Source organism: Vicia villosa, unplaced genomic scaffold, assembly GCF_029867415.1.
Source record: "Vicia villosa cultivar HV-30 ecotype Madison, WI unplaced genomic scaffold, Vvil1.0 ctg.001519F_1_1, whole genome shotgun sequence".
Taxonomy (NCBI): domain Eukaryota; kingdom Viridiplantae; phylum Streptophyta; class Magnoliopsida; order Fabales; family Fabaceae; genus Vicia; species Vicia villosa.
This window is the reverse complement of record NW_026705649.1, coordinates 232,449-254,454: the sequence shown is the minus strand read 5'-3', so window position 1 is coordinate 254,454 and position 22,006 is coordinate 232,449. Positions and strand designations below refer to the sequence as shown.

Here is a 22,006-nt window from a genome sequence, read left to right as displayed (position 1 = left end):
GTGCCAACGTGGAAATGGGATTCTATCTCTATGGATTTCATTGTGGGTTTACCTCGTGCCCGAGGCGGACATGACTCTATATGGGTAATAGTGGACAGGTTGACTAAGTCTGCTCACTTTTTACCTGTAAAGACCACTCACAAGGTGATTCATCTCGCAAGGCTTTTCATAGCAGAGATTGTACGGTTGCATGGCGTGCCGTCCAGTATAGTGTCTGATCGTGATCCAAAATTCACTTTGAGATTTTGGAAGATGTTTCATAAGGAATTAGGGACTAGATTGGATATGAGTACGTCTAACCATCCTCAATCTGATGGGCAGACGGAGAGGACGATCCAGACGATAGAGGATATGTTGAGAGCTTGCATTCTAGAAGAAGGTGGGAGTTGGAAGGATCATTTGCCATTGATAGAGTTCGCATACAATAACAGTTACCATGCTAGTTTGGGTATGGCTCCCTATGAAGCTCTATACGGGAGAAAATGTCGATCACCTTTGTGTTGGGCCGAAGTAGGGGAGAAGAGTATTCTTGGACCGGAGATTATACAAGAAACCACCGAGAAAGTTAAGATGATCCGAGATAATCTCAAGAAAGCCCAAGACCGACAAAAGAACTATGCGGACAAGCGAAGGAGACCCTTAGAATTTGAAGTTGGTGATCATGTGTATTTGAAGGTCACTCCAAGATTGAGGTTGGGAGGACCGTTCAAAACGCGAAAACTCAGTCCGAGGTATGTGGGACCATATCAGATTATGAGCCGGATAGGTGAGGTGGCTTATCAGTTGGCATTACCACCTTCACTATCCGGGCTGCATGACGTATTCCACGTATCTCAGCTCCGAAAGTTCGTACCCGATACCTTTCATCCTATCCTTCCGGATTCTGTGGAGGTAGAACCAGATCTTTCCTATGATCCTCAACCTTACCGTATCCTGGAGCGTGCGAGCAAGTCTCTACGGAGTAAGGAGATACCTATCGTGAAGGTGATGTGGGATGAGACGCGTCCTGAGGAAGCTACGTGGGAGCTTGAGTCAGAGATGCGGGAATCCTACCCTCACTTATTTTGGTAAGATTCTGAATTCGAGGACGAATTCTATTTAAGGGGGGGAGAATGTAATGCCCGGTATTATATTTATTCGATCATCCTTCTTACTAATGTAATTAGTATAAAGTAAGATGGATAAATATGATGTATATTTCACTAATTGATCTTTAGTGCTAACTAAACCTATTGGTGGTAATAGGAAGAGTATAATGGTATTTTCACCCTTAAGTAGAATAGAGACATGTTTGGTTGATCATTCTTTTCTTTTCCAAAAAAAAAAAACCAGAATTTTGTGAAAGAGAGAAAGAGAGGAGAACGTGGGAAGACAGGAAGAGAAGAGGAAGTCTCAAACTTGGTCCCATTGTTCAACCTTGCATGCAACCAATTCTTCCCCAAATCTTGCTCTTTCCATCATCTTCATCTTGCTTCAGCACCATCAGCATCATCATCATCTGATTTCATCTCTGAGGTGAGTCCATAGTTAGAGAACTTGGGGTTTGCATGTGAGGGTTTTCAATTGGGGATTTGGGAATGTGAGTAATGTATGAATCAATAATGCTAATTATGTTAGTCCTGATATAATCCGTACCTACTGATGATTCTGATTGTGCTTGTATATCACAAATTCGTTAGAACTGAGTTGGAGATGCATGGGATTGATTGTTGGACATTTGGGACTGGTTTAGAACTCTTAAAATGCAGATTTTTGGGTCTGTCAGTCATGTAACCGGTTACATGGTTGACGTAACCGGTTACATGTGTGAAAAAGGGTGAAAAACGCAGTTTCACAGTGATGTAACCGGTTACATGATTCATGTAACCCGTTACATTGCTGTTTGGGGCAGATTTTCCAAAACTTCGGAAATTCATAACTTTTGCGTCGTAAGTCCGTTTCGCGCAAACTTTATACCGTTGGAAAGCTAATTAAATATACTATCTAGGAAAATTAGCCTCGGTGTTTGAATATTATTTTTCGGCATATCAGACGTACCTTTAGTAAAGAGCGACATGAATAATATTTGGATAATATGCTGTTATAATGAATTTTTTCTCTTCAAATACTATGCTATATTATTGTATGCTATGCTGGAAGTATGAAAACTCCGTCGTTTTGGTTGAACGATCGGATTGCTTGTCTTGTTTGTGACCTTGACTTTATGTCATATTTTTGTATGCTTGAATCGAAGTGGCCGGCAGGCTAGATTGGGACGTTGCTCTGACCGTGTAGTCTATGAGCCCTCCCGGACCGTGTAGTCCAATGGAATAACCCGTTCATGTGTATTGTTCGATATGGTGTGCATCTGAGCTACCGTTGCAGTGTGCTCGTGAGTTTCCGTACGGGTTTTTACTCACCTGGCATTAACACACGTGCGTGCTCGGTATGGTGGGGTTATGCGGCTATGTAGGCTAATGCATAATGTGATAACTCACCTCTAGTGAAGTCACGTAGACTAACACTAGGCTTTCGCCCGATGGGCTCAGGCGTCAAGGTGGCAGTTTGTACTCGGCGTAACTCACTAGCGTGAAGGAGCTTAACGGGATGATGACGCCAATTAGGCCAGGTCATCGCACGACCATTTAGGCTTGTGTGGACTCGTTTAACCATCCTGCAGTGTGCTTGTACAAGTCCCTTGACAAATAGGCAGGAGGTTACTCATCGAGGATGCATTTATTCCATAATCCTAGCCGGGGTTATTTACACTTCTGGATTCCCCGTATGTGGATGCGGGTTTGCATACTTGTTTGTTATACAATGTGCATTTGCTTGAGACAAGTCCAATGGTGGATAAGTCGCCTTGTTTATTCCGTATTTGTACCGGACGCGAGAATAACCCCGAATCCATGGTGGATTCGCTTATTTTGTATGTTCCCTTTTGATCCGAGCGGACTAATAGGATAGGTGGACTCACTGAGATTTAGTAATCTCATCCCATTCCAATTATTATTTTTCAGGTGGTTCGAGGCAAGATCGCGGTAAGGGAAAGATGGATTAGATCTCTTGGCGATGCTTGGATATTTCTTTTAGCTCTTATCGTGCTTGCTAGTTTATGTATTTCGGATATGTACCGTTGTGATGTACCTGTATTTTGGCCATGATACATTCGGCTTTTGTATTCGTGTACTTCTATTTTCCGCTGCAAACATTATGTAACTGTTGTCTCATGAACCATATTTAATACTTTATGCATATTATTCTAGACAAATATGTGTGGGGTGTTACAAAGACATACCATTGATGTAAAGATGACGACCATAGTACTATCTGATATGTCTTATAGCATTTTGATATATACTAAAACAATATGGGATTTAATTTATACTTTTTTTATGGCATCGCAATTTCAGTGTATGTTTAAATTGTAAAAAAAAATCGTATTAGTTATAATATCAATTAGAAATATGCGAGAAAAGTATTAATATATTTAAACAGAATATACAATTAAAATTACTAATGAGTTTAAAAAAATAATTTAAATTAAGTTTGGTTACTTCAATAAAATACATTTATTACACATGAAAATGAGATTATATATACCTGCCATTCCGAACTTACAATAGACTCAGATATATGTGTAGAGCGATGAATTTGACATTTTCCATCATCATGATAAGCCACAACGCCTGTATATATCGTATCAAGAATATTATTTCCAAAAGAAGCTTCATTGATTCTATTACATATCTTGTAACTTGATAGTTTGGAGGCTGATTGTATTCAGCTGCATCGGCATACATATGTTCCAGATAGCTTGACAACTCTGAAGAGTTGCTCAAAGGGCTGTGTAGCAACCTGCCTAAAAATTATAACTTAGAGAGTCGCCACCTATTCTACCAAGGCGAATAGGAAACCTTACGTAGTTGAGAGATCGGGGTAAGATACTATATTCGGGTCGAGGGAAGGTGTTAGGCACCCTCAACCCTTTCCTAAAGGCTAACATTTAAAGATAAAGGTTTATGGCTAACTGTTAAGGTTTTATAGCTAAAGAATCGAACAGGGGGAAAATTGAGATTTTGAGGAGGGGGACTCGCCTTGTTGCCAAGTGCCTACGTACCTCCTTAGGGAGGATCAGAGTCTACGTAGTTCGGGAAAGGTTGTACGCCATTTAGAGTTTGAATTTGATTTGATATGGTTTTTTTTAGAGGCTTTTTAGTTAGCCTATCGCAGTTTGTTTGTATTGTTTATTTGTATGGATTTTAGAATTATTAGGGTTTGGGGCGTACAACCCTGATTTGGCACAATTAACCGCAACGATCAATAGGTTTGATCACCATAGTTAAAAGATTAAGGATTTGCATTGTTACCAATTCAAATCGATTAATTCGATTATCACTAATAACAACTTATTGTATTTTATTATTTTATGAATTTTCACTTTTTATACTGTCACCTCTCATAACCGGTTGATACGGTTACAAATAATAACAGATTAAATTTAGAATGAGGCAAGATTAATCACCACAATCAATAAGATGATTGCAGCCATTTAATCGAATTTAGTTTGATTTTTATTTTAATTTAACAGTATTTTAATTAAAATTATTGTTAACCATAGCGATCAATCGATTTAATCGGCACGAATAACAAATTAAAAATTTTAGTATAATTATCATGTATTTATTTTATTAAAAAAATAATCATAACATAATTAATATATATTAAAATAAGTATTTTAATTAAAATAAACAAAATAATTAAAGTTTTATTTAATTTATTAAGGTTTTAATTCAGTGTGGTTCTAATTAGGGTGTAGGGTATGGTCACAGAATCAGAGGCGTCAGATCTGGTCAGTGGTAGAATCAAAGGATTAGATCATGAGGGTACATGGTGGAGGTTAGAGATTAAGACGCACCAGATTACATTAGAAAATTCAGAAAAATAAATGCTGGAGGGAGGGCTCGAACCTGCGACCCTCCACTCCCAGACGCAATCATTAACCAACTCAACCAAACGAATCACTTGTTTAATATACGCGCTCGGTTCAATAAATAAAATAATGCCTCTAAACAGAAATTCAAGCGCGCGAAATTTAAACTAACGAACCAGACGATGCCAGCTCATCGTCTTCCACCCCCAGACCTGCAATTCTTTGTTAATTTAGCTACGATTTTGCTACGGTTTTGTCTGTAGCCTTTTGACCTGGAAAACAGCGAATAGAACACCTTGGCATAAAAATATTTCGCGACTCCTTTGATCCACTCGTTTTCATCACCCGAACCTAACCATGCTATTATCTTGCCCCAATTTCACCCCTACTGGAAAACCCCAATTAAAACCCTAGAAAACCTCACTTGGTCGTTAATGGCAACTCACGAACAAACCAAACAAACTTCAATTCAATCATAAAAAACGTTCACAGCAATAAGACAACAGCAAATATGCAATCAAAACATCATGAAAATGTGTATATCATGCTAATCGATCAAGGTTCTGAAGCGACTTACTTGGACTGAATGGAGAGAAATCTGGGGGTGCTGATGTAGTGCTATGATCCAGATGCGTTCAGAATCCTCCCACAAACCTTTTGCAACCTTTAATTCTTCTTGGAAGCCTCACAATTGCCAAAATCGAATTTGTATTTTCTTGGTGATTTTTTCGTTCTTGCAAGTGTCTCTTTCTCCAGATTTTCCGTCCCCTAGTCTCTTGGCTAGTGTTTACTACTTATAGGAGAATAGAATTAGGGTAAATCTTTGTCCAAAACCTCACTTAAATCCAATCTTCCTAATTTGAGAAATTGATTTTATTTTCTTGAATAAAATCTTGCTATTTTGGTCATAATTTGTATTAACTTCCTTCTCCAATCACTATGCACGAAATTACATCATATTTGGTCATTAATTCTGATTGGAAATCAAATAAAAATATAATTTTAACAAAATATTTGATTTTTAGTCTTTATTAAATCATAAAAATGAAATAAAAAAACATTAATTCAAATATAATGCCAATTTTCGTGGCAAGTGGTTTTTGGGCATGCTAATAGCTTGTGGACCAAGTTTGTATGAAAATATTATGGGCCCTTTTGCAAAGTTTTTTCCATTTGAACCCTCCTTTTTCACTTTTGGTCCCTGAAAATCACCTAACTTTGATCAAGCATATCTCCTTCAATATTTGGGCTATGAAGGAGTTCTAATACTTTTTGGAAACCTCAAGAGGTCCTCTACAAGCCACTTTGGAACATATTTTTCATTTGAAGCTTTTATCTTGATCATATTCTCTTTGGGAAAAAACTGCTTTTGAAGGATGCCTGAAAATGACCTGTAATCTTTTGCCTTGTATCTCTTAAATGAAGCATTTCTAGCCCTGGCTTGTGAGACACAAAGTTGTAGAGAATTCAATTTCCTTCAAAATAGGCTTTGAGTGGGGAATTTCTGATGTTCCATGTGAAAGTTATGCCCAGTCAAAGTTGGGTTGACTTTCTCCTAAGAAACCCTAATTTGAACCTTTTTATACTTGTTCATCTCTGAGTTTCTATTAATGGAATCATGATCAATTCTTGATCAAATGATGGTTATGCACCCTATACTTGATGTTTGCCCAATGATTATGGTTTGAATCATGCCTTGATTATGATTGACCTTTCAATTTGGATCAGTTGACTGTGAATCATCTGGATTATTTGGATGAGCCATGCCTTGAGATTTGAACCTTGCTTTTGTTATGAGAACAGTGTGGGAGGTAAATTTTGGGGTATGACAGGCTGCAAGAAAGAATAACATCAATACATTTATTTTTATAAGCTAAACTAAATTTAGGCATAAAAAATATCTTTGTACCTGCGAGTGTTGAATTTTTCACTAGGAGTGAAAAGACCGTTGGGCAAGGAATCTATTTTGTCAATTTCAGATCAGAATTTTTGTATTGTTTCATAGCAAAATTCACTGGTTTCCTGAAGAAAAAAACAAAATGGGTACTTATAAAGCAATATCCTAATTATTCTTTTAAAAAAAACACATGACCAAAAAATCTTATTTAAATAAAAAATAAATACTGGTAAATTACTTTGAAATCTCTTGAAACAACATCCTTATAAGCTTTTGGCTGTATAATATCATCAATGTAGAGGATTGGTGCTGATGAAGCCAAAACACCAATAAACAAATGCGAATATAGTAGTCTAAACCATGAAGCAAGCACTGCGTATAAGATATTTCAATAAGAGTGCAATATAAAGATATGAGAACAAAATGGAGTACTAAAAGAGTTTTAAGAGAAATGTCCACACTTACAATTTTAATCCTGAAATAAATGTTTTTTTATTTTATATTTGGAGGACTATAATGCAACCACAATCATACATACCATGTTTGAGGTTATATATATTGGTTACATCTATTGTATTTCTCTACATTATTAAGTGTTTGACATTGCTACAATGGTAAATTTAAAATTTTGATAAATATTTTGAGATCTAACTTCCACCATATGATCCTCCAATCACAACTACTGGAGAATTTTGGACTTGTAATGTTTCATTAATGTGTATGAGCACTTCTGAACAATCTGCAAGTGCTTGAGCCGAATCAAAATATCCCAGAGTACTTGCATTCTTGAATGCTTCTTCCTTCGATCCAAATAGTATTGATTTCCCATATTATCTATGCTAGTTGAAATTATTAAAAAATGTTAAATATAAATATAATAGTTGAATTAGATATCTCAATACTAAAATAAACCTATAATACCTTTATGTATATTAGGAGAGCTTTACACGAAGCTGCGTTGTCCGTCATAAATTTTACATCATGAGGACTACGATTTATTGCATCTTCCGCACCCAGGTAGGCAAATATGGGAGCACTAGAATTTGCTCCACTCCAATACTCGAAGTTGATCAAATATCTTTGATCAAATTTAATAAAGCTTTATAGTCTATGATTGAAATTATCTAATGTTTGTATGTAATAAAATGTTTGAACACTTTTATATTGGTTGAAACCAAAGACGAAAGATGGTGTAGCCTACTTATTTTCCAAATAAAGGAAACAATTAAGGATGGTACCATAAATAACTATTAAGGGACACAAAAAGTTACCAATGTATTAGTCATGACTTGGTTTATATATATATATATATATATATATATATATATATATATATATATATATATATATATATATATATATATATATTGTGCATGCGCGCGTAAATATAAAATTTGTTTTTGGTGTGCTTTTACCAAGTTAACAAAAATGTTCAATAATAAAAAGAGTAAATAAACATAAGGAAAGAAAAAGACATACCATTGATGTAAAGATGACGACCATAGTACTATCTGATATGTCCTTTAGAATTTTGAAATATACTAAAACAATATGGGATTTAGTTTTTTACTTTTTGTATGGCATCACCATTTCAGTGTATGTTTAAATTGTAAAAAAAATCATATTAGTTATAATATCAATTAGAAATATGCGAGAGAATATTAAAAGTATTAATATATTTAAACATCATATACAATAAAAATAACTAATGAGTTAAAAAAAATTAAGTTTGGTTATTTCGATAAAATATATTTATTACACATGAAAATGAGATTATATATACCTGCCATTCCCAACTTACAATAGACTTAGTGTTTCCTAGCACTACATTAGGCCATGAAGAGGTCAACCTGTTTTCCAAGCTTTGAATCTATGAAGTAATATCATAAACAAACATGCATATTAGTGAACAAAACAAAAAATCAAAATGGATAATTACATATTTTAACTCACATTTCTCCTAGCAAAGTTAGTTTTACAGTCTGTTGGACCATAACTGGTGTAGTTAGAGGGCTAGAGCCTATGTATGCTAAAGGTTGATGGGAGATTCGAGACACATCTCACTTAAGGATCCATGCATACCCCTTTTTCCCACTATTGAGAGAAAGTAAAGTAGTCAAATGGAACATTTTGGTTAGGATGAGGTAGATTATATTTGATATTATATTAATAATATCAATCTCATTAATATCTCAACAAATCTAATAATATCTCAACATTAGTAACCGAATAGTTTGGAGGCTGATAGTATTTAGCTGCATCGGCATACATGTGTTTTAGATAGCTTGACAACTCTGAAGAGTTGCTCGGATGCAGGAAAGAATAACAACAATACATTTTAATTTAGGCAAAAAGAAAAAGATATTTGTACCTGCAAGTGATGAACTTTTCACTAAGAGTGAAAAGACCGTTGGGCATAGAAGCTATTTTGTCAATTTCATATCAGGATTTTTGTATTGTTTCATAGCAAGTCTCACTGGCTTCTTGAAGAAAAAAACAAAATGGGTACTTATAAAGAAATATCGAAATTATCTAATGTTTGTTTGTAAAAAAATGTTTGAACAGCTTTTATATTAGTTGAAACCTAAGACGAAAGATGGTGTAGCCTAGTTATTTTCCAAATAAAGAAAACAATTAAGGATGGTACCATAAATAACTATTAAGGGAGATAAAAAGTTACCAATGTATTAGTCATGACTTGGTTTATATATATATATATATATATATATATATATATATATATATATATATATATATATATATATATATATATATATATTTATATATATATATATACACACACACTGTGCGTGCGCGCGTAAATATAAAATTTGTTTTTTATGTGCTTTTATCAATTTAACAAAAATGATCAATAATAAAAAGAGAAAATAAACATAAGGAAAGAAAAAGACATACCATTGATGTAAAGATGACGACAATAGTACTATCTGATATGTCTTATAGCATTTTGATATATACTAAAACAATATGGGATTTAATTTATACTTTTTTTATGGCATCGCAATTTCAGTGTATGTTTAAATTGTAAAAAAAAATCGTATTAGTTATAATATCAATTAGAAATATGCGAGAAAAGTATTAATATATTTAAACATAATATAAAATTAAAATTACTAATGAGTTTAAAAAAATAATTTAAATTAAGTTTGGTTACTTCAATAAAATACATTTATTACACATGAAAATGAGATTATATATACCTGCCATTCCGAACTTACAATAGACTCAGATATATGTGTAGAGCGATGAATTTGACATTTTCCATCATCATGATAAGCCACAACGCCTGTATATATCTTATCAAGAATATTATTTCCAAAAGAAGCTTCATTGATTCTATTACATATCTTGTAACTAGATAGTTTGGAGGCTGATTGTATTCAGCTGCATCGGCATACATATGTTCCAGATAGCTTGACAACTCTAAAGAGTTGCTCAAAGGGCTGCAAGAAAGAATAACATCAATACATTTATTTTTATAAGCTAAACTAAATTTAGGCATAAAAAATATCTTTGTACCTGCGAGTGTTGAATTTTTCACTAGGAATGAAAAGACCGTTGGGCAAGGAATCTATTTTGTCAATTTCAGATCAGAATTTTTGTATTGTTTCATAGCAAAATTCACTGGTTTCCTGAAGAAAAAAACAAAATGGGTACTTATAAAGCAATATCCTAATTATTCTTTTAAAAAAAACACATGACCAAAAAATCTTATTTAAATAAAAAATAAATACTGGTAAATTACTTTGAAATCTCTTGAAACAACATCCTTATAATCTTTTGGCTGTATAATATCATCAATGTAGAGGATTGGTGCTGATGAAGCCAAAACACCAATAAACAAATGTGAATATAGTAGTCTAAACCATGAAGCAAGCACTGCGTATAAGATATTTCAATAAGAGTGCAATATAAAGATATGAGAACAAAATGGAGTACTAAAAGAGTTTTAAGAGAAATGTCCACACTTACAATTTTAATCCTGAAATAAATGTTTTTTTATTTTATATTTGGAGGACTATAATGCAACCACAATCATACATACCATGTTTGAGGTTATATATATTGGTTACATCTATTGTATTTCTCTACATTATTAAGTGTTTGACATTGCTACAATGGTAAATTTAAAATTTTGATAAATATTTTGAGATCTAACTTCCACCATATGATCCTCCAATCACAACTACTGGAGAATTTTGGACTTGTAATGTTTCATTAATGTGTATGAGCACTTCTGAACAATCTGCAAGTGCTTGAGCCGAATCAAAATATCCCAGAGTACTTGCATTCTTGAATGCTTCTTCCTTCGATCCAAATAGTATTGATTTCCCATATTATCTATGCTAGTTGAAATTATTAAAAAATGTTAAATATAAATATAATAGTTGAATTAGATATCTCAATACTAAAATAAACCTATAATACCTTTATGTATATTAGGAGAGCTTTACACGAAGCTGCGTTGTCCGTCATAAATTTTACATCATGAGGACTACGATTTATTGCATCTTCCGCACCCAGGTAGGCAAATATGGGAGCACTAGAATTTGCTCCACTCCAATACTCGAAGTTGATCAAATATCTTTGATCAAATTTAATAAAGCTTTATAGTCTATGATTGAAATTATCTAATGTTTGTATGTAATAAAATGTTTGAACACTTTTATATTGGTTGAAACCAAAGACGAAAGATGGTGTAGCCTACTTATTTTCCAAATAAAGGAAACAATTAAGGATGGTACCATAAATAACTATTAAGGGACACAAAAAGTTACCAATGTATTAGTCATGACTTGGTTTATATATATATATATATATATATATATATATATATATATATATATATATATATATATATTGTGCGTCCGCGCGTAAATATAAAATTTGTTTTTGGTGTGCTTTTACCAAGTTAACAAAAATGTTCAATAATAAAAAGAGTAAATAAACATAAGGAAAGAAAAAGACATACCATTGATGTAAAGATGACGACCATAGTACTATCTGATATGTCCTTTAGAATTTTGAAATATACTAAAATAATATGGGATTTAGTTTTTTACTTTTTGTATGGCATCACCATTTCAGTGTATGTTTAAATTGTAAAAAAAAATCATATTAGTTATAATATCAATTAGAAATATGCGAGAGAATATTAAAAGTATTAATATATTTAAACATCATATACAATAAAAATAACTAATGAGTTAAAAAAAAATTAAGTTTGGTTACTTCGATAAAATATATTTATTACACATGAAAATGAGATTATATATACCTGCCATTCCCAACTTACAATAGACTTAGTGTTTCCTAGCACTACAGTAGGCCATGAAGAGGTCAACCTGTTTTCCAAGCTTTGAATCTGTGAAGTAATATCATAAACAAACATGCATATTAGTGAACAAAACAAAAAATCAAAATGGATAATTACATATTTTAACTCACATTTCTCCTAGCAAAGTTATTTTTACAGTCTGTTGGACCATAACTGGTGTAGTTAGAGGGCTAGAGCCTATGTATGCTAAAGGTTGATGGGAGATTCGAGACACATCTCACTTAAGGATCCATGCATACCCCTTTTGCCCACTATTGAGAGAAAGTAAAGTAGTCAAATGGAACATTTTGGTTAGGATGAGGTAGATTATATTTGATATTATATTAATAATATCAATCTCATTAATATCTCAACAAATCTAATAATATCTCAACATTAGTAACCGAATAGTTTGGAGGCTGATAGTATTCAGCTGCATCGGGATACATGTGTTTTAGATAGCTTGACAACTCTGAAGAGTTGCTCGGATGCAGGAAAGAATAACATCAATACATTTTATTTTAGGCAAAAAGAAAAAGATCTTTGTACCTGCGAGTGATGAATTTTTCACTAAGAGTGAAAAGACCGTTGGGCAGAGAAGCTATTTTGTCAATTTCATATCAGGATTTTTGTATTGTTTCATAGCAAGTCTCACTGGCTTCTTGAAGAAAAAAACAAAATGGGTACTTATAAAGAAATATCAAAATTATCTAATGTTTGTTTGTAAAAAAATGTTTGAACACCTTTTATATTAGTTGAAACCTAAGACGAAAGATGGTGTAGCCTAGTTATTTTCCAAATAAAGAAAACAATTAAGGATGGTACCATAAATAACTATTAAGGGAGATAAAAAGTTACCAATGTATTAGTCATGACTTGGTTTATATATATATATATATATATATATATATATATATATATACACTGTGCGTGCGCGCGTAAATATAAAATTTGTTTTTTTATGTGCTTTTATCAATTTAACAAAAATGATCAATAATAAAAAGAGAAAATAAACATAAGGAAAGAAAAAGACATACCATTGATGTAAAGATGACGACCATAGTACTATCTGATATGTCCTATAGCATTTTGAAATATACTAAAACAATATTGGATTTAATTTATACTTTTTGTATGGCATCGCCATTTCAGTGTATGTTTAAATTGTAAAAAAAAATCGTATTAGTTATAATATCAATTAGAAATATGCGAGAAAAGTATTAATATATTTAAACATAATATATCATTAAACTTACTAATGAGTTTAAAAAAATAAATTTAAATTAAGTTTGGTTACTTCAATAAAATATATTTATTACACATGAAAATGAGATTATATATACCTGCCATTCCGAACTTACAATAGACTCAGATATATGTGTAGAGCGGTGAATTTGACATTTTCCATCATCATGATAAGCCACAACGCCTGTATATATCTTATCAAGAATATTATTTCCAAAAGAAGCTCATTGATTCTATTACATATCTTGTAACTAGATAGTTTGGAGGCTGATTGTATTCAGCTGCATCGGCATACATGTGTTGCAGATAGCTTGACAACTCTGAAGAGTTGCTCAAAGGGCTGCAACAAAGAATAACATCAATACATTTATTTTTATAAGCTAAACTAAATTTAGGCATAAAAAATATCTTTGTACTTGCGAGTGTTGAATTTTTCACTAGGAGTGAAAAGACCGTTGGGCAAGGAAGCTATTTTGTCAATTTCAGATCAGAATTTTTGTATTGTTTCATAGCAAAATTCACTGGTTTCCTGAAGAAAAAACCAAAATTGGTACTTATAAAGCAATATCCTAATTATTCTTTTAAAAAAAACACATGACCAAAAAATCTTATTTAAATAAAAAATAAATACTGGTAAATTACTTTGAAATCTCTTGAAACAACATCCTTATAAGCTTTTGGCTGTATAATATCATCAATGTAGAGGATTGGTGCTGATGAAGCCAAAACACCAATAAGCAAATGCGAATATAGTAGTCTAAACCATGAAGCAAGCACTGCGTATAAGATATTTCAATAAGAGTGCAATATAAAGATATGAGAACAAAATGGAGTACTAAAAGAGTTTTAAGAGAAATGTCCACACTTACAATTTTAATCCTGAAATAAATGTTTTTTTATTTTATATTTGGAGGACTATAATGCAACCACAATCATACATACCATGTTTGAGGTTATATATATTGGTTACATCTATTGTATTTCTCTACATTATTAAGTGTTTGACATTGCTACAATGGTAAATTTAAAATTTTGATAAATATTTTGAGATCTAACTTCCACCATATGATCCTCCAATCACAACTACTGGAGAATTTTGGACTTGTAATGTTTCATTAATGTGTATGAGCACTTCTGAACAATCTGCAAGTGCTTGAGCCGAATCAAAATATCCCAGAGTACTTGCATTCTTGAATGCTTCTTCCTTCGATCCAAATAGTATTGATTTCCCATATTATCTATGCTAGTTGAAATTATTAAAAAATGTTAAATATAAATATAATAGTTGAATTAGATATCTCAATACTAAAATAAACCTTTAATACCTTTATGTATATTAGGAGAGCTTTACACGAAGCTGCGTTGTCCGTCATAAATTATACATCATGAGGACTACGATTTATTGCATCTTCCGCACCCAGGTAGGAAAATATGGGAGCACTAGAATTTGCTCCACTCCAATACTCGAAGTTGATCAAATATCTTTGATCAAATTTAATAAAGCTTTATAGTCTATGATTGAAATTATCTAATGTTTGTATGTAATAAAATGTTTGAACACTTTTATATTGGTTGAAACCAAAGACGAAAGATGGTGTAGCCTACTTATTTTCCAAATAAAGGAAACAATTAAGGATGGTACCATAAATAACTATTAAGGGACACAAAAAGTTACCAATGTATTAGTCATGACTTGGTTTATATATATATATATATATATATATATATATATATATATTGTGCGTGCGCGCATAAATATAAAATTTGTTTTTGGTGTGCTTTTACCAAGTTAACAAAAATGTTCAATAATAAAAAGAGAAAATAAACATAAGGAAAGAAAAAGACATACCATTGATGTTAAGATGACGACCATAGTACTATCTGATATGTCCTATAGCATTTTGAAATATACTAAAACAATATGGGATTTAGTTTTTTACTTTTTGTATGGCATCACCATTTCAGTGTATGTTTAAATTGTAAAAAAAAGTCATATTAGTTATAATATCAATTAGAAATATGCGAGAGAATATTAAAAGTATTAATATATTTAAACATCATATACAATAAAAATAACTAATGAGTTAAAAAAAATTAAGTTTGGTTACTTCGATAAAATATATTTATTACACATGAAAATGAGATTATATATACCTGCCATTCCCAACTTACAATAGACTTAGTGTTTCCTAGCACTACATTAGGCCATGAAGAGGTCAACCTGTTTTCCAAGCTTTGAATCTGTGAAGTAATATCATAAACAAACATGCATATTAGTGAACAAAACAAAAAATCAAAATGGATAATTACATATTTTAACTCACATTTCTCCTAGCAAAGTTATTTTTACAGTCTGTTGGACCATAACTGGTGTAGTTAGAGGGCTAGAGCCTATGTATGCTAAAGGTTGATGGGAGATTCGAGACACATCAAGAATATTATTTTCAAAAGAAGCTTCATTGATTCTATTACATATCTTGTAACTAGATAGTTTGGAGGCTGATTGTATTCAGCTGCATCGGCATACATGTGTTCCAGATAGCTTGACAACTCTGAAGAGTTGCTCAAAGGGCTGCAAGAAAGAATAACATCAATACATTTATTTTTATAAGCTAAACTAAATTTAGGCATAAAAAATATTTTTGTACCTGCGGGTGTTGAATTTTTCACTAGGAGTGAAAAGACCGTTGGGCAGGGAAGCTATTTTGTCAATTTCAGATCGGAATTTTTGTATTGTTGCATAGCAAAATTCACTGGCTTCCTGAAGAAAAAAAAATGGGTACTTATAAAGCAATATCCTAATTATTCTTTTAAAAAAAAACACATGACCAAAAAATCTTATTTAAATAAAAAATAAATACTGGAAAATTACTTTGAAATCTCTTGAAACAACATCCTTATAAGCTTTTGGCTGTATAATATCATCAATGTAGAGGATTGGTGCTGATGAAGCCAAAACACCAATAAGCAAATGCGAATATAGTAGTCTAAACCATGAAGCAAGCACTGCGTATAAGATATTTCAATAAGAGTGCAATATAATGATATGAGAACAAAATGGAGTACTAAAAGAGTTTTAAGAGAAATGTCCACACTTACAATTTAAATCCTGAAATAAATGTTTTTTTATTTTATATTTGGAGGACTATAATGCAACCACAATCATACATACCATGTTTGAGGTTATATGTATTGGTTACATCTATTGTATTTCTCTACATTATTAAGTGTTTGACATTGCTACAGTGGTAAATTTAAAATTTCGATAAATATTTTGAGATCTAACTTCCACCATATGATCCTCCAATCATAACTACTGGAGAATTTTGGACTTGTAATGTTTCATTAATGTGTATGAGCACTTCTGAACAATCTGCAAGTGCTTGAGCCGAATCAAAATATCCCAGAGTACTTGCATTCTTGAATGCTTCTTCCTTCGATCCAAATAGTATTGATTTCCCATATTATCTATGCTAGTTGAAATTATTAAAAAATGTTAAATATAAATATAATAGTTGAATTAGATATTTCAATACTAAAATAAACCTTTAATACCTTTATGTATATTAGGAGAGCTTTACACAAAGCTGCGTTGTCCGTCATAAATTATACATCATGAGGACTACGATTTATTGCATCTTCCGCATCCAGGTAGGCAAATATGGGAGCACTAGAATTTGCTCCACTCCAATACTCGAAGTTGATCAAATATCTTTGATCAAATTTAATAAAGCTTTATAGTCTATGATTGAAATTATCTAATGTTTGTATGTAATAAAATGTTTGAACACCTTTTATATTGGTTGAAACAAAAGACGAAAGATGGTGTAGCCTACTTATTTTCCAAATAAAGGAAACAATTAAGGATGGTACCATAAATAACTATTAAGGGACATAAAAAGTTACCAATGTATTATTCATGACTTGGTTTATATATAAATATATATATATATATATATATATATATATATATATATATATATATATATATATATATATATATATATATATTGTGCGTGCGCGCGTAAATATAAAATTTGTTTTTGGTGTGCTTTTACCAAGTTAAGAAAAATGTTCAATAATAAAAAGAGAAAATAAACCTAAGGAAAGAAAAAGACATACCATTGATGTAAAGATGACGACCATAGTACTATCTGATATGTCCTTTAGAATTTTGAAATATACTAAAACAATATGGGATTTAGTTTTTTACTTTTTGTATGGCATCACCATTTCAGTGTATGTTTAAATTGTAAAAAAAAATCATATTAGTTATAATATCAATTAGAAATATGCGAGAGAATATTAAAAGTATTAATATATTTAAACATCATATACAATAAAAATAACTAATGAGTTAAAAAAATTAAATTAAGTTTGGTTACTTCGATAAAATAAAAAGAGAGAATAAACATAAGGAAAGTAAAATACATACCATTGATGTATAGATGACGACCATAGTACTATCTGATATGTCCTTTAGAATTTTGAAATATATAAAAATAATATGGAATTCAGTTTTATACTTTTTATTCAAAAATTTAAAATCAATTAAATATATATTTTATGGTGCTTACCCGCCACTACTGTGAGGGTGTTTTAGTCTTTTGAAAAAAGTAATTATGTTATAGCACCTTTAAAGAACCAGTCTGATACTCTGCCATTAGTTAAACCACGTCAAAATTTAATGGTATTATTTATCAAATACTTTTGAAATGATATTTAAACTATTATGAAAGTTAGGACTGAGTTTAGGAAATATGACTTAGTTAGTACTTGTTCATGACTTCAATTAATTTAACGACTATCGTGTTCTCCAGGGACAATTTTATGTTAAATTTAGATTTGATTTATAATCACATGGTAAGAGACATGTGCATAAATAAAATAAGTTTTTTTTCCCGCAAAAGAGTCATTGTCTACCTCTTGATTATAATGTTTTGACGGTCTCACTAAAAACACTGAGCTTATCATCTAACACCTTTATAGCCCCGTGTTTTGAACTCTTAGCTAAGCATTTATTTCTCCATGGCGACCATATTCATATTTTTATGGTATTACCTAATGTTAATTTCTATACTGTTCTCTCTCTCAGTGATTAATGGCCATTTACTTATGAGAAACTTATTTTTTTGGCTACCCTATTTGCAAGAATGTTGTTTGGTAGAAGATGAAGATTCTAAAGAACAAATTTTTCTATCTTTGACATGGTTTTAAATTACAGAAAATAATTTTAAAGAACTATTTTTATTAACTAACATAATGGGATGAAAAGAAGGTACTAACTTTGTAACACCCCAATTCTACCCAAAGCATTTAGGCAATAAATATCAGAGTATAAAAATTTCTTACAACTTAATCAGGATGTTACATTATGTAACCAAACAAACACATAACTTGCTCATAAAATAATACGTTACACAATAATAATTGAAATAGGGATAATTCATAAACACACATATTTTATAACTCAAACTTGGTTATAATTAACATACAGCAGATTCATAAGAATTCCTCAAAGTACAAAGTATTGTGAAACCACCAAATTGCAACAACATATCTAGATACATAGAGTACATCAAAACATCCTATATACATCGTATAAAAAATAAGTGTTCAATCCCCCCATAGGTGCTACGTATTAGAGCGGACGACACCATAAGACAACTAAGAGTAGAAACAGCTACTCCTCTGGTTTACCTGCATGTTACCCATGTAGATGTAACATTCAAACAGAAGGGTGAGAATACAATTAATTATGAAAAAGTATAATAAATATAGTAATTTGCACAATCACAAATCAAAACATCTCAACAGGTATTCTCATCATCACATCACTACAAATATCCCATCATCACGTCGCAACAACATCATTTAATCATGTCACAACAAACATCTCATCAATTCAAACAAAATTCAAAGCAAATCAAATACAAACCAAATGTGACACGACTTATGAAAATGCATGTGGTACCATTGGAGTATAACTCCCATCGTCTCAAAATTGGCATTGGGCACATCGTCGTTATTTGCCATTAAGGCCGTCGTTGCTGCCATTTCAGGCTAATTGCCATTTTCAGGCCATCGTCGTTTTTATGCAATGGATGTGACTCAATGAATGTGACATCCACACAAACACAACATAAAAAAACACGTCACAACATCGTCTAAACATCATCATCTCCATGCCAAGGTTCTATGACAATAACCATATCATTACTATTATAGTAATTCATCACATCTCAATCACGTCGTTATGGCGTATCATCATACAACAATTCATTCATTTCACAATACATAATAATATAATACGGTCACATATCAACATCACTCCATTTATATTTAGTCCAAAAGGTTACAACACCAATCAATAACAACGTTATCAATTATTCACAATCATACTTACCACATCGGCATAATCAATCTCATGAATAAACGAAGCATCATAGATTATTAAGAATCATTTCACAAAATCATTTATGAAAATTAATAAACAATTACCCATTCATATATCATCATATAGAATATAAAAATAGCTTTCCAACGCTTCGAACGGCGCATCAAACAGACACCCGAGTCAAAAGTTATGAATTTTTCAAATTGCTGCCAAACAGCGTGAAATCGATTTCACCAAAAGGCAAATCGATTTCATGCTGAACCAGAACCAAAAATCTGCATTTTAAAGTTCTAAACCACAAACCAACTTCACCCAAACCAATTCTAACATACCACAACAATCTAAATCATTTCTAAGCTTCATTTTATCACCAATATAACACAAAATATGCCATTAAACAACCATATATCATCATCAAACATGGTTCATTCAAAACATGTCAGAAAAACCTAATATTTTTCCAAATTTCAAGAACAAGAAAGAATAAGAATCACAAAGATATCACTACATGTATTTATTCAACACAATAACACAAAGAAACATGGTTAGATCATTCAAATCCACCAAAAACATAATATTTCCAACTTCAAGAACAAGAAAGAACAAGGATTCACAAACTCTATTACTACACAAATTATACAAACTCACAATAAATCACACTCTCCCCCTTACCTTGGATTTGTTCTTGATCTTAGGTTTTGTTTGGATTTTCTTCACGATTTCTCTTCCTCTTTTTCTTCTTCTTCTCTTTTCTTTTCTCTCTTTTTATTCTTTCTTTTCTTTTCTCTCTTACTAGTCTTCCGTATGTGCATCTACGGAACAAAACAACGTTAAAACAGAAAAAGGGGTGCTTCCGGAGATGCATCTATGGAAGCACGAGAGTATGTTGGTCAATTCGTTGGTGCGTAAGAAGGTCATGGGGTGGGATGAGAAATTGTCTAATAATATTGACAAATATTATTGAAATTTTGTGGTTATTTTTTAATATAAAAATAATTCATATTTAAATATTAATTATGATATAAATTTTTTAATAACTAATATAATTATTATGAAATACATATAAAATACATATTAAAAAAAAATTATTTTTAATCTAAAAAAAAAAGTTTATGGATGAATAGTCACAACAAGAAAATCTTCTGTTAGCTACGACAAATACACTAGTTAATTTGTAGCTAATCTCTATCAAGCCGAATTAGTTGGAGTTTTAATTGAGATTAACTACGATATATGTTGTAGCATGGATTGAGTGGCTAATTATCCTGGCAAAATTTTCCTAGTAAAATTCAAACTAATATTAAAAATGATTGTTAGTCCAAACAATATCAGTGTTCGTAAGAGTCGTGATCTTGTGCGACCACCTTAGTCCTTCTTTGTGACTCCAAAACTCATGGGTGTCAGGCAGATGAGAGATGTACCACTTGTATAGCAAAGGAGTACAACAAGTAACCATTCCCTTTCCATAGGAATTTCTTAGATGAATGGAGTAGTATGTGTCCCCAAGCAAGGTAAGAACAGGGTTCCTCTTCAAAAAGATCTTAATGGCATTCATATCAACAAAGTTATCAATATTTGGGAACAAGAACAATCTATAGACCAATATAGTAAGCACAACTTCAAAGTCATCTTGTTTCCCTTCTTGTGATAAGGTGACAGCTTTTTCAATCAAGAACTCAGCAGGCAATCCAGATAATCCTCCCTTAGTAACCATGTTCTTCTCAATCTCATCCTTTCTTAAGTGGGTATACTTTGCAATTTCATGAGACTTGGGATTGTTTTCCAAACCAGTGAAGGGAATCCTTCCAGTGATGGGCAACCCAATGATGCTTGAATATTTTTCCAAGGTTGGCAACAATTGATAATCAGGAAAGGTGAAACAATGATACAAGGCATCATAGAATTGGATCAATGTAGAAAGGATCCCTTCTTCAATCTTGAGGATTATAAAGTTCTAAAAGTTCTCAAACTCAAGCAGCTCAACTTGGGGATTATAAAGTTCGCAACATACAAGCTTGTTTGAATAATATCCCAAGAGAACCTCATCTGAGTGTAGTATCGTGTAACAACCATTCTGGAATTGAATCCAAACACAGTTTCCACACTACTTCCTAATGGCCAAGATTGGTTGAGGTGTTTTAAGGTCCCTGGCTTCTACAACCTAGGTAAACGCAACGATGTATTCCCAACTACATGGTCAACAAAGTTACATCCAAA

The 22,006-nt window shown here is 32.0% G+C and overlaps 3 pseudogenes; all 3 read right to left on the bottom strand.

Moving 5' to 3' along the window:
• Positions 1-1,463: 1,463 nt before the first annotated feature.
• On the bottom strand, positions 1,464-9,080 carry LOC131635627 (uncharacterized; annotated as a pseudogene).
• Positions 9,081-9,232: 152 nt separating this feature from the next.
• Positions 9,233-12,596, bottom strand: LOC131635626 (uncharacterized; annotated as a pseudogene).
• A 152-nt stretch (positions 12,597-12,748) lies between these two features.
• On the bottom strand, positions 12,749-15,660 carry LOC131635625 (uncharacterized; annotated as a pseudogene).
• Positions 15,661-22,006: the final 6,346 nt, after the last annotated feature.